Source organism: Parus major, chromosome 2 (assembly GCF_001522545.3).
Source record: "Parus major isolate Abel chromosome 2, Parus_major1.1, whole genome shotgun sequence".
In the NCBI taxonomy this organism is placed as follows: domain Eukaryota; kingdom Metazoa; phylum Chordata; class Aves; order Passeriformes; family Paridae; genus Parus; species Parus major.
Genome location: NC_031769.1, coordinates 39790511 through 39801706, shown reverse-complemented (window position 1 = coordinate 39801706; position 11196 = coordinate 39790511).

Genomic DNA, 11196 nt, shown 5'->3' with positions numbered 1-11196 from the left:
CCTGCATAGCATCTGTTTTTCAAAGACAACAGATTCTCTGCTGTTGTCCTGGGACAATGCTGGGACATCTTCCCTAAGGAAGACATTTTGTTGGTGTTTTGCTTTGTGTAAATTAGCAGCGACATCTTCTGAGATTTTTACTAAACCTTTGGGGCTGTTTTTCCTTTGTAAGGTGTCTGACTAAAGTGTCAGCTGTGTTTTCACACTGGACAGCCAGCACATACTGTTTTGTTGGTGCTTTCATTATGCTGAACTATGTAAAAAACTAATGCACAGTGTTAAAGATAGCGTTAAAGGTGGATTATTAGCCTCAGCCTCTGAAGCATTTTCTTGTCTGTTTATCTCAGAATATGGATAGAATACCTTAGTCAGGGTGGAAACTGTTACTAGATTCTCTTTTCCATATCACCATTACATGTGCAGCAAAAATACACAGCCCTATTGTGCGATTTTGTGGTCTGCTTTACTTCACCCTCAGCTGATAGTTCTCATTTATTTCTTGACATTATAGTATATCTAATGTGGAAGCTCCTGAGACTAAGAACTTTACTGGGACATAAAAATTGACTATTTTTGGTTCTTCCTCCATTATGGAGAAATGTACAATTAGAAATCCCCCAAAGACACCAAATCTTTAATGTTTGGTATCTTGGCACTTTTAGAAAATTAACCCATCTTGAACTGTCCCTTTTTAAGCACTGAGGATCAAATTACTTACCCATTTTAAAACTATGGATACATTTCTCTCTGTCTCTCAAATTCCTTTTACATCCATAGAGCTATCCACACTTCTAATAAATCTGAGATGGATCCAAGACTATATTGATCTTCAGACACTGGCTGTGTATATTAATCTCCACTATTTTTCTCAGAGTGTATTTCACTCATTGACGACATAATTGGACCACTGGGCAGGTATAATGCTACAACCACAACTGTTTCCACAGAAAACCCCTTTCTGATTGCATTTTAAGTTACTTTTCCCCAAGTCTTTCTCATTGATAAATGTTAACATTTTTGCAGCAATAGAGGATTACCTGAATCACATAGAAAAGGAATATTTGAAATTACCAGGCCCTTGTAATGGCTGAAAGGTTATAAAAGCAATAAGCAACTGAGTTAGGTAAAACTTTTGAATACGTGTGTAATATGGGAATATTTACATAAGTACTCTGTTCTATTAAAATCTGAAATAACCACCATTCAGGTTGCGTTTCAACTTGTCAGACTGATCAAAACAGATGTGCATGTGAACTGAAAATTAAGAAGGAAAAAAAAAAATTGCATCAGGCAGTAATATGTGATTCATCCTTCAAGTGAGGAAATAATGACTCTGCATGTGTGCCTTTCTGTGGGATGAAGGCCACAGCTTTTGTGAAACATAGGCAAAGGTAAGACTGGAAATTAGATTTGTTTTCTTATCCCTTAAGACGGCACATAACAGCTATCCCAAGGATTTCTAACAGGAAACAAAGGCTGAAAACCCTCCAAAGATTTCAAAGTAACACAGAAGCTAAACTTGAAAAGAATGCATCAATACTGGGTCAGTCAGACTAACATCCCTCTCACTGCAGGCATAGTGTTAGCCCAATTTCCTTCTCACCAAAAGCCAGAAATCACCAGGTGGTGATGTATGCCATGCTTCGACAGGAAGATCATTTCATTATACAGCTGGGGTCAAATTCTGAACTCAGATGTATTAGTACAGAAATACTCCATCAAAACCAGAAGAGCTGTTTCAAATTATTAAGTAAAAGAGGAATTCCAAACTCCACCTGGATATAAGGAGACCATTCTTTTATTTTTTAAAATGTGTACACAAGTATTTGTGTACACATTTTAAAAAATATAAAATATTTTTTAAATATATTTTAAATATATTTAAATTTTAAATAAATTTGAGGAGACCTCAACATGCTTAGATCCCATAAAAGAGAAACTTGGCCTTCCTACATCCTCCTCTGTTCTCCTATCAGAACCTTGCCTGATTTCCCAACTCATGATCATTTCTCTTCAAACCCACTCCCTCCCAACCCACTTATATTATAAGTACTGAGATAGCAGGAGCTGGAGTCTGAAATGAAATCCTACAAGCTTGCCTCATGCAAGGCGAGGTCAGATGCTGAGCAGCCAGATCTTGCAAAATTCCTGCTGGTTGCCTTGCACAGCAGCAGGAAAGTGCAAACCAGCTGATTGACAGTGACTGGCTCCTGCCTCATGCATAGATCGCTCAAATTTAAGGGCAATATATCTACATTGCAGAAAGGTTTCCTTGGGAATAAGGATTCTCTTTAACACTTAGTAATATGGCAGAATCGAGAACTTGTGTGTCCTTTTGATTAGTATTTAAAACCTTTAGCTTCCATTCTGGAGAGGCTGTATGACATAAATCCCCATCTCCCCCTTCCACAGTTTAAACCAATAAATTCACAGAAACCTGATCACCTATGAGCACTCAGTTTCCATCTTTCCTCCTAGGTAAGTTGCTAAAGTAACCAATTCTTCTTAGAAGGAGTATTTCATGTTCCTCAACTGCTCCCATTGCTCTTGTCCCTAAGAAATTTCATAAAGAATGCTTTTCTCAGAAATGGTCAATTAAATGGACCACCAAGAGTAATGCAGTTTTCTTTCCTGAAGACAGCAACCAATTTTATTTAATCACAAATTTCATGCAAGCTATATTTCTGTATAGTTAACCTTCTAAACAAGAACAAGAACTTCTAAATGACTCTCCAAACAATCTCTTTTCAAAAAAAAATCCTGTATTTGCTATACCTAAGGATCATACCAAACCTTGAAGTGATTTAACAGCAGACAGCCACTAGCCAAAAAAAAAATAAAATTTGAAATTTCAGAAGCTATAGGAATTAATTGTTTCTTTTAGCTGATTAAAAGCTTATAGCTAAGATTATACAAAACTAACTTTAATAATTGCTAAAGAGCAATATGTATAAATTCAAGCCATGTCTCACAGAAAAAAAAAAAAATTAAACAGTCTATAAATAGTATCTCAAAATAAAATGCACTAGCTACACTGTGCTAAAAATAAATGATCCTGCTATTATTCTAGTGAAATATTTTATTAAATCTCCTAAAGTGCAATTTAAGGCTCTGGGATTCACCCCCACCCATTAAAGCTGGTTAGAGACAGAGCAGAGACAGCTCACAATTACACAGTTACCAGAAGAAATCCTACATTTTACTTTTGAAAAAGGACAAAATAAATCTCTGTGCTGTGTGAAAACACATCATCTGCCCATTTTAACAGCAGCAAAGGTAAGACACTGTAAAACATCAAAAATACCTAACTTCCAATTCAAGAAACATGTTTAAACCCACCAAAATATTGTTTTTTCTCAGCAAGCATAAATAGGCATTGCTAGAAGACAGCAAATAGACAAGAAGCATGGGAAATTAGAAAAATCTTCAGGCCATTAGCAGTTACCAAATACTATGATTTACATGTAATTGGGATAAGGAAGTCAGACACTGCCAAAGGCTGAAAGCTACTTTACTGGAAATGTCACTCCATAGGTCCTATTAACAGCCTGTCCTTCGCCCCTGGCCTGGCCTGAGCCTGTCAAGGTGCTCCTGGATATCCACAGGCAGAGCCAAGAACTTCTCTCCAAGCACCTGGATCAGGTCATTACAGCTGAATTGACCTCGCTTGCTCCTGAAGCCTCAGGATGTCCAGGAATGCACATTTCAGACTGAGAAAAGAGCTATGGAGCACTGAACAGTCAACATTTTGGAACTGATGGAAATACAGAACTTGCCAGTGTCCAGGAAGGAAAGATCTGCCAAGGAGCAAAATTATAATCAGAATATAAGGCCTGTTGTGCAAAAGTGATCTAACCAAAATTTGCTCCATATAAAGTAACAATAACTTATAATTAATAGAAAAGTTGAATATTATTTATTAGTCTTATATATAATTCTAATTTTGAAATTTATGGATTATTTCCCCTACATTTTAATTTTAAAAATAGTTTACTCTTACATGTTCACCAGCATGGACAGTTGTCCATCTCAAAAAATATTACATTGCCCTAAAAAGAAAGAGAAGAAAGATAACAGATAGACTGGGAAATGTTTACTTCATGTGACATAGCTCTTCATAATTTGACAACTCAGCCAGGGTTCTGATGGCATAATCAAAATTACACCTAACCCTTTGATCAAAAACCAAGAACTTTGCTATATTTCAATTTTATTCAGAAAGGGGATAAGTAGGGCTTTTTTAAAAAAAAATACATCAAATTCTACTTTTTTTTTTTTAATAATGTCTTCTCAGACTACAAGCTATTTGTTAACACCTGTAAAGGAGGTTACATGTAAACCCAAATGTTATTGATGACTAATGAAATACTTCTCTGGGAAAATACAGAAATATTTTCAGTTTGAGTGTTTGTTCAGATGAGAGCATTTCAGTAAAACCTCAGAAAGCACTTGAGCCCTTCTACCATCTTAGCTACTCAATTCTTACCCACATGTATCTTGAGTTCAGTTTCAGTGCAACTAATGGGTATTGCAGCTCTCAGTCCTTGGGGCAGTGTCTCTTCCATTTCAAATAATACAGGAAAAAAGGCATCTGGACACAGGCAAGGGAATAATGTCATTTCTACCAGGAACAACAGTTATGTCTCTTTCTAACAATATCCTCACTCTCACATACAACAATTAAGTATTCTTTCTCATTTTGCACCAGTAGGTCAACTCCTACTTGGAATTCTAATCTTGGTCCCTACTAATTGTGTATAAAATTGTCGAAAATTATTTTTCCTCAGATTGTCCCTCCCAGGAACTGCCTAAGGGAGGAGTTCTCCCTAAAAACCACCAAGAACAATTGTTTCTCCTGTTTTTCCTTCGAAGTGCTGCAATTTCTTGAGAAACACTGGTAGTTTAAAAAGAAACAACACTTCTGTCTCAGAAAGCATGTCAGCTGCAATCTCTTGGAGGCTGGGAGAGCAGCAGCAAGCTTGCCCTACTCCATACCATGTCTTAAGACAACAGTACTGTCACTGGTGAGAAGAGATAACTGGGTAAGACAGATCTGAGTTTTGCTCATTTTACATTCCTGTGTCACAAAGTTGCCTGTAACCTCAACCAACACCTTGCCTGGCTTCTTTGCATTACTTCTCTTGTCCTGTGTGCTGCCATTACTGCCAGCCCATCATTGCCTTGTGGCCTGCATCACCTCTTTTGCTCTTTTCTACTTCAGCCTGGCAAGGGAACTGGGGCCCCTGGCTCTGAATTTATGAAAACAAACCACAACAGCAGCCTCAGTGTAATTTCTCACCAGATAAGCAGGATGTATTGAGGTAATATTTGGAGATACAGCCACAATCTTCTTTATAAACCTCAAACTTTTGGAGACAACTGGGGAGTCCAAGCACAGGGAATGACAGACAAAGCCACCAAACAAGTTGCTCCTATCCTTTCACTGGCGGAAACTTCCAACCCTGTCAAGATTACCCAAGCCAAATCCACACTCCTTCAGCTCTGCAGTTTGAAGAACATTGTGGGAAAATGCCTCAAAAGGGAAAGAAAAAGTCTGATGCATAAACTGGCAGATCCACACTACTTGCATGAAAGTGAAGGGTAGATAAAATGTTAATGTACATATTTGGAGAGTTATATCAGAGACCATGATTTTAAAAGTTGGTTAAAATTGTTTCTCTGTCATGGCATTACTGGTGAACAGCCGGCAAAACTAAGGTTACTTTTTTAAACTCTCCTTCATAAAATAAAAATTCTTCACTTTTATTTCCTGTGTCTGCTGGAAATTCAGGAAGATAATTTGCTGATTTTAGGATGGTAAACCACTGTCAGAAACATTTACAAATACTTTGAATTTCCCATGGCATCAAATTCTAGGGGCTATTCCCTTTACATGTTTACTTAGATTTGAAACTACAATTGTGCTTGTGGGTGGCTTATGTAGCTCTCTCTTTGCTGCTTATTTACAGCAAATAGAGCCCAAATAGAAAGGGCTTCTCCTTCTCTACTCTGAAATTAATCCTGATAGGTGACTACAGATCATTATAAGTAGTTTAAAAAACAAAATCAAAGAAAAAAACCCCACAAAAAACCCCACCAGGCTCCCAAGTATAGCATCTCCTTTTTTTATGGCAGGATGGCCATACATGCAGGGAAAGGTGTCTCTTCAACTGGAATGAACTGTCATATTAATGGAAAATGGAAATTTGCTGTTTAAATCTGCAGCTGATTTCTACATAATCTGAAACATTACAAATTGCATTTCTCATTATGGGGAAAAACAAACTCACTTGGGAAATTAGTTTTACTTCTCACCTTCATTGTGTTAAAGGCAGACTGTAAAAGTCTGAATTGAAAAACAAGAATAATTGACAGACTATTTCCCTAGGAAAGGGTTATTATGGGAACACATAAAGCTGGACAAATATTCTAAATTCATCCTATAAAAAAAAAAAAGAAAAAAAATCAATTTTTTGTTTGTTTTATGCAGGTATAAAATAAAAATCTTTCTCTCCTACAGTCTGTAGACTTGAAAAGACACTCTAAAATGTTCTGTTAAGATCTCACTTATCAACAGTGCTGAATTCAAATGAGTTTCAAACATACTGAACTATCACTTTGCAACATATTACTTACCCAGGATTACTTTAATTTTCATCCAGTGCTACTAAAAATTCAGCTCTCCTCCTCTGCCACATCGTTGTGTACATAATGAACTTTATGATTTCTTACAGGAACAATCTATTGCTTTTGGTTTGACTTTCAGGAAGTTTTCCCCTAGTAATTTTTCAGCAAATGAAGAAAGTCTAAATAAAAGAACTATACTGATGAGATTTGGCATCTTATTTTATTACAAGACAGGATACTTGGGTTTTTAAAAGATTAATGTTTTGAATAGATCTTTGCAGAGCATATGCTTCAGAAGCACTCACCCTCATGTCATCTCTAATACGTCCAACATCAGTCTTTTGGAATTAAAAACCAAACAAACAAAGAAATAAATCAAAAACCCTGTGTAACTTCTTTTAATCATAGATCAAACCTGTGGAGGCTTCCACAGGTCTATGGAAAAAATACTTCACTGCCCAGGTCAGATTTCACTTGATTTTGGACTTAGTACTTTGATTTTCAAAGTGAGAGATCAAAAATGCTGGGGGAAAATTATCCCGAATGCCACTGAGCGGTTCATGTGGGGAGCCACCCTCATCACTACCTCAGGCAACCGTCTCTATGCACATGGATTTAATGCTGCCTTAGAACTGACAATAGTTTTAAAACATCAGGAAGGCCAATGACAAGTATTACTGCATCGTTCTCTTAGTGGGTAAAATGCTACAGGAAAAAAAAATGGGTGAGTAATATCTTCTGGTTCATTTGGTGAGGTGGTAGGTAAGAAGAAACATGAGGGCCAATCCCAGTAATGCTCCTCATCTGATTGCTTTCCACCTTGGTTCTCCTAAACTCTAAAGGAAATGTTCCCCCATTCAAATATTGAGGTTAACTGCAGGATGCTAAGAGAATACTTTTATTAACTAATCTGAAAAATATCGTCTACCAAAGTTCAGGCGAACATTACATTTCCTGGGTCTAGAGCCTGGGCTTCTTTCAACAGCCTGTGTTGCCTCAAAGGGGACAAAAGAAATTTTCAAACAAACAGTGCTGAACACATGTCTTCAGCAACTATCAAAATAATTTCTAAAAATTACCAAAAAAAAATACTCCAACATACCCCAAAAACTGTTAAAATAAGCAAAAGAAAATAGCAAAGGTATTTCTATGAGACAGAGCTAGGTGCTGAAAGAAGAGTTGAGGGATGAATTCCAGCTTTGCACAGCTCTGTAAGTGTGTGGTTGTATTAAATATACATTATTCCAGGATTTTTAAGCATTCTGAGCACTTCTAACAAAATAGCTGGAAATAAGAACTATCCACAATTGACAAAACAAATGTAAGCAACAGCAACCATACAGGCAATTATGTAAAATGTATCTAGGGAATTTCCCTCCATCAACTAAGAAAACAACACTGAGGAAAACCATATGGGGATGGAGTACAGCATGAAAATATTTTAACTGTTGCACCAATAGGAAAGTGTGAGGATTTTTCTTAGATGCCATTTCTTAGAGACTATGCATTAGTCTTCTTTACCAGTTGCAGGAATACTGTTATTTTTACATTTGTGCAATTTAAAAGCAGATACAGACATGAAAGGTGAATTTGCTAATTCACCTAATTAATTTTAATTTTGCATTGAGAAGTATTCCAATATTCATTGTGCATTCTGGAAGAGATGCAGCACAGTACTATCAAGGCAGCTTCTTAAAATGAATAGTGTGACTACCTCAATCCCCACTCATCTTAGAAAGTTAGTTTACTATCATGCAGTATTGCAGGAAATTATTGTTATGTTACAATTTTATATAGACTTTATTTAATAAAATACTACCAAAGCTGAAGAATTTTTTCTCCAGACTTTTAGATTTAGATTGACCTATAATAAAAGTCAATCATTTGTAGGATTTTATTTATTGAGATCTGGAGTCCTTTAAGGATTTACTGAAATATTCAGTGATGTTAATGCCTACAGTAATTAATCTCAGGAAGACTCTTTGTTGTTCTTGGGGTTTGGGGGTTTTTTCATCTCCTTGGTTCATTTGCTTTTACTACTGCATATCACTCTCCCCTTCGATACACAAAATCCAATGCAAGCAAAGCGACTAGCCAAAAATAAGTTCATTTGCAGGGGTACACTCCCATTTGCAGGTTCTGGTCTTTGGATTTTTCATGCTTTGTTGAGCACTTCATTTGGGTTGGCAGATTCGGTGAGTCATATGGTGACAATTCTCATTTTCTGCAGCATCTGAAATGTCCACTCATGGCATCACTGACAGCTAAAATTAGATATTTGGCAAAGCAGTCCCAGCAACTAAGGGCTTGATCAAGATGCCTAATTATAGCTGCCTAGTGCCATTTGAGATGCCCTGGAGTACCCCCAGCAACCACAGAAACCTGGCAGATATCACACAAAACCTACAGGAGACCAGAGCTGGAGCTGTAGGCAAGGAAGGATAACCCCATTTCAAAGGGCACAGAACCTTTTGTTTGGACTCATTTAGGAACTGAACACTATGTTCTTGCCACTGGGATATTGAAGAGATCAATTCTACTGTCTTAGCTTGTTCTTGCACCACATTCCTTCTCTTTGCAGGAGGGTGCATGAACTCTCAGTGTTGCTTTGTGCCTGTGCTCTGGCACAGAGCACAAGGAATAAAAATTATGAAAATAGGTCAGAGCAAGCATTAATTTTGGTGGGGTGAAAAGGTTGGTAGAGAATCTCTTCCAGGGAATCAAAGGGAGGGCTTACATACTTTCTCCATATTCATCTCATCACTATTCACTCAGAGGAAAAAAAGAGATTTGCTTAAGGAATTGTTCACGTTAGTTCCTATTGTGTCATGGGTTTTCCTTGGAGGTTTCCAAAGCAGAATCCAGTCTTGCTTAATTTGTGATATTTGACATGATTTCAGACTGGGGTTGATAAGGTTTGTGTTTAGGGAGTCTTGATGGCATCTCTAAAGATTGTAATACTTAATCCACCTTTTTTTTCTGACAAGATTGTATAAAAGTAGAATAAAAAATTGCTTTATTCTTCTTTTCCACATTAAGCAGAAAATGCCTTTCTTGAGATTATACATTTGCACTGGACTCAAGAAAACAGACCCCTGCAGAGCATGAAATGACACAGGGGAATATATTTTACTTGACATACTGGGCATTTTTCATCTGAGGCAGCTCTCCACCATTCTCTCCCCTTTTTATTTTTAACATAGTTATGTAGTACCTCATATCAGCACTCATTCTTATATTCTCCTTAAAAAGAAAATGAGCACCAACAGTACAGAGGGACAAATAATGCTTATCATAATAAAAACATTATGGTCCCAAGGAACTAAGTGCTATTTGGAAAATGGTATGAAAAATACAATGCTCATGTAGTTTCCCAGTGCCCAACATTTTAAATTTACTCATGAAGGCATGAAATATTTCCTAGAAACCTGCTGAAATTACATGAAACTGAATAGTTTGATGCCCAGGACAGGGCTAATAAACCTTCCCTGATTCAGCCCAACAGTTCAACTGCCTGAATAAACAATACTCAACAAATACCACTACTCAAGTGACTCCTGAATATTATATTCTTTTCTCCAGCAAAATAAATCTCATTGAGGCCAATATTGATCCTGACTGGCATATATTTCTGTTCAGATCAGCAATTTGGTTTTGTTTTTTTTTTTAATCTGAATCAATGTACATTGGCCTTACACTTTTCTGATAGGGAAACTGCTTCTAAACCCTTCCGCTTTCTGCATTAACTCTATCTGTTCAGCTGCACAATAGATTGATTAAGACAATTAGTAGTGATATGATTGAAGTTATATGCTTGCCATCATTACCAAATAGTGCATTCAGAGCACGAGCTAGAAATAGCATGCTTCAAGAGTGGCTAAATGGAACAAATGTTTAAAACTAGTGTGTAGTTAATGAACAAGGATATTCATTGAAGTACTTCTCAGTCAGAAACAGAGATAAAAAGCTTGCTGTTGAGTAAAGATCACATAAGACTTTTCAGGAGCCAGTGTAGATTGGAGGTGGCACGAGAGCCATGCCAGGAGCTCCTGGTAGTCAGTGACTCTTGTGAGGTGAATTGCCACCTCAGCCTCACAGGTCCAAATGCCACCTTGTTCTTGCTTCCATAGAGAAGCCCAGAGGCTGTGGAGTCTCCCTCACTGGAGATACTCAAGAAGTGCCTGAAGGCGACCCTGTGCCACGTGCTCTGGAATGGCTCTGCTTGAGCAGGGAGGTTGGAGCAGGTGACCCCACTGTGGTCCCTTCCAACCTGACCCATTCGGAGATTCTGTGAAGTCTGGGAAGCACAGTTACAAAGGCATAGGCTGAATGGATGTGTTTTGTTAGAGTTGGTTTGGTCTCATTTTATTGTCTAAAAGCTTACACACTCATTTTAGTGTCTATAAGTTTTAGTGCCTGAATGTTTGAACCATTATATTTTATTTATAACTGTTAGTCATCTTTTTATTAAAACAGGGTGCAAGAAAATATATTCAGCTTGACTGAAAAGCACATCACAAATTTATGTCATCTTAATATTAAACCAAGGAAATTTTGTATTTGTTTCAA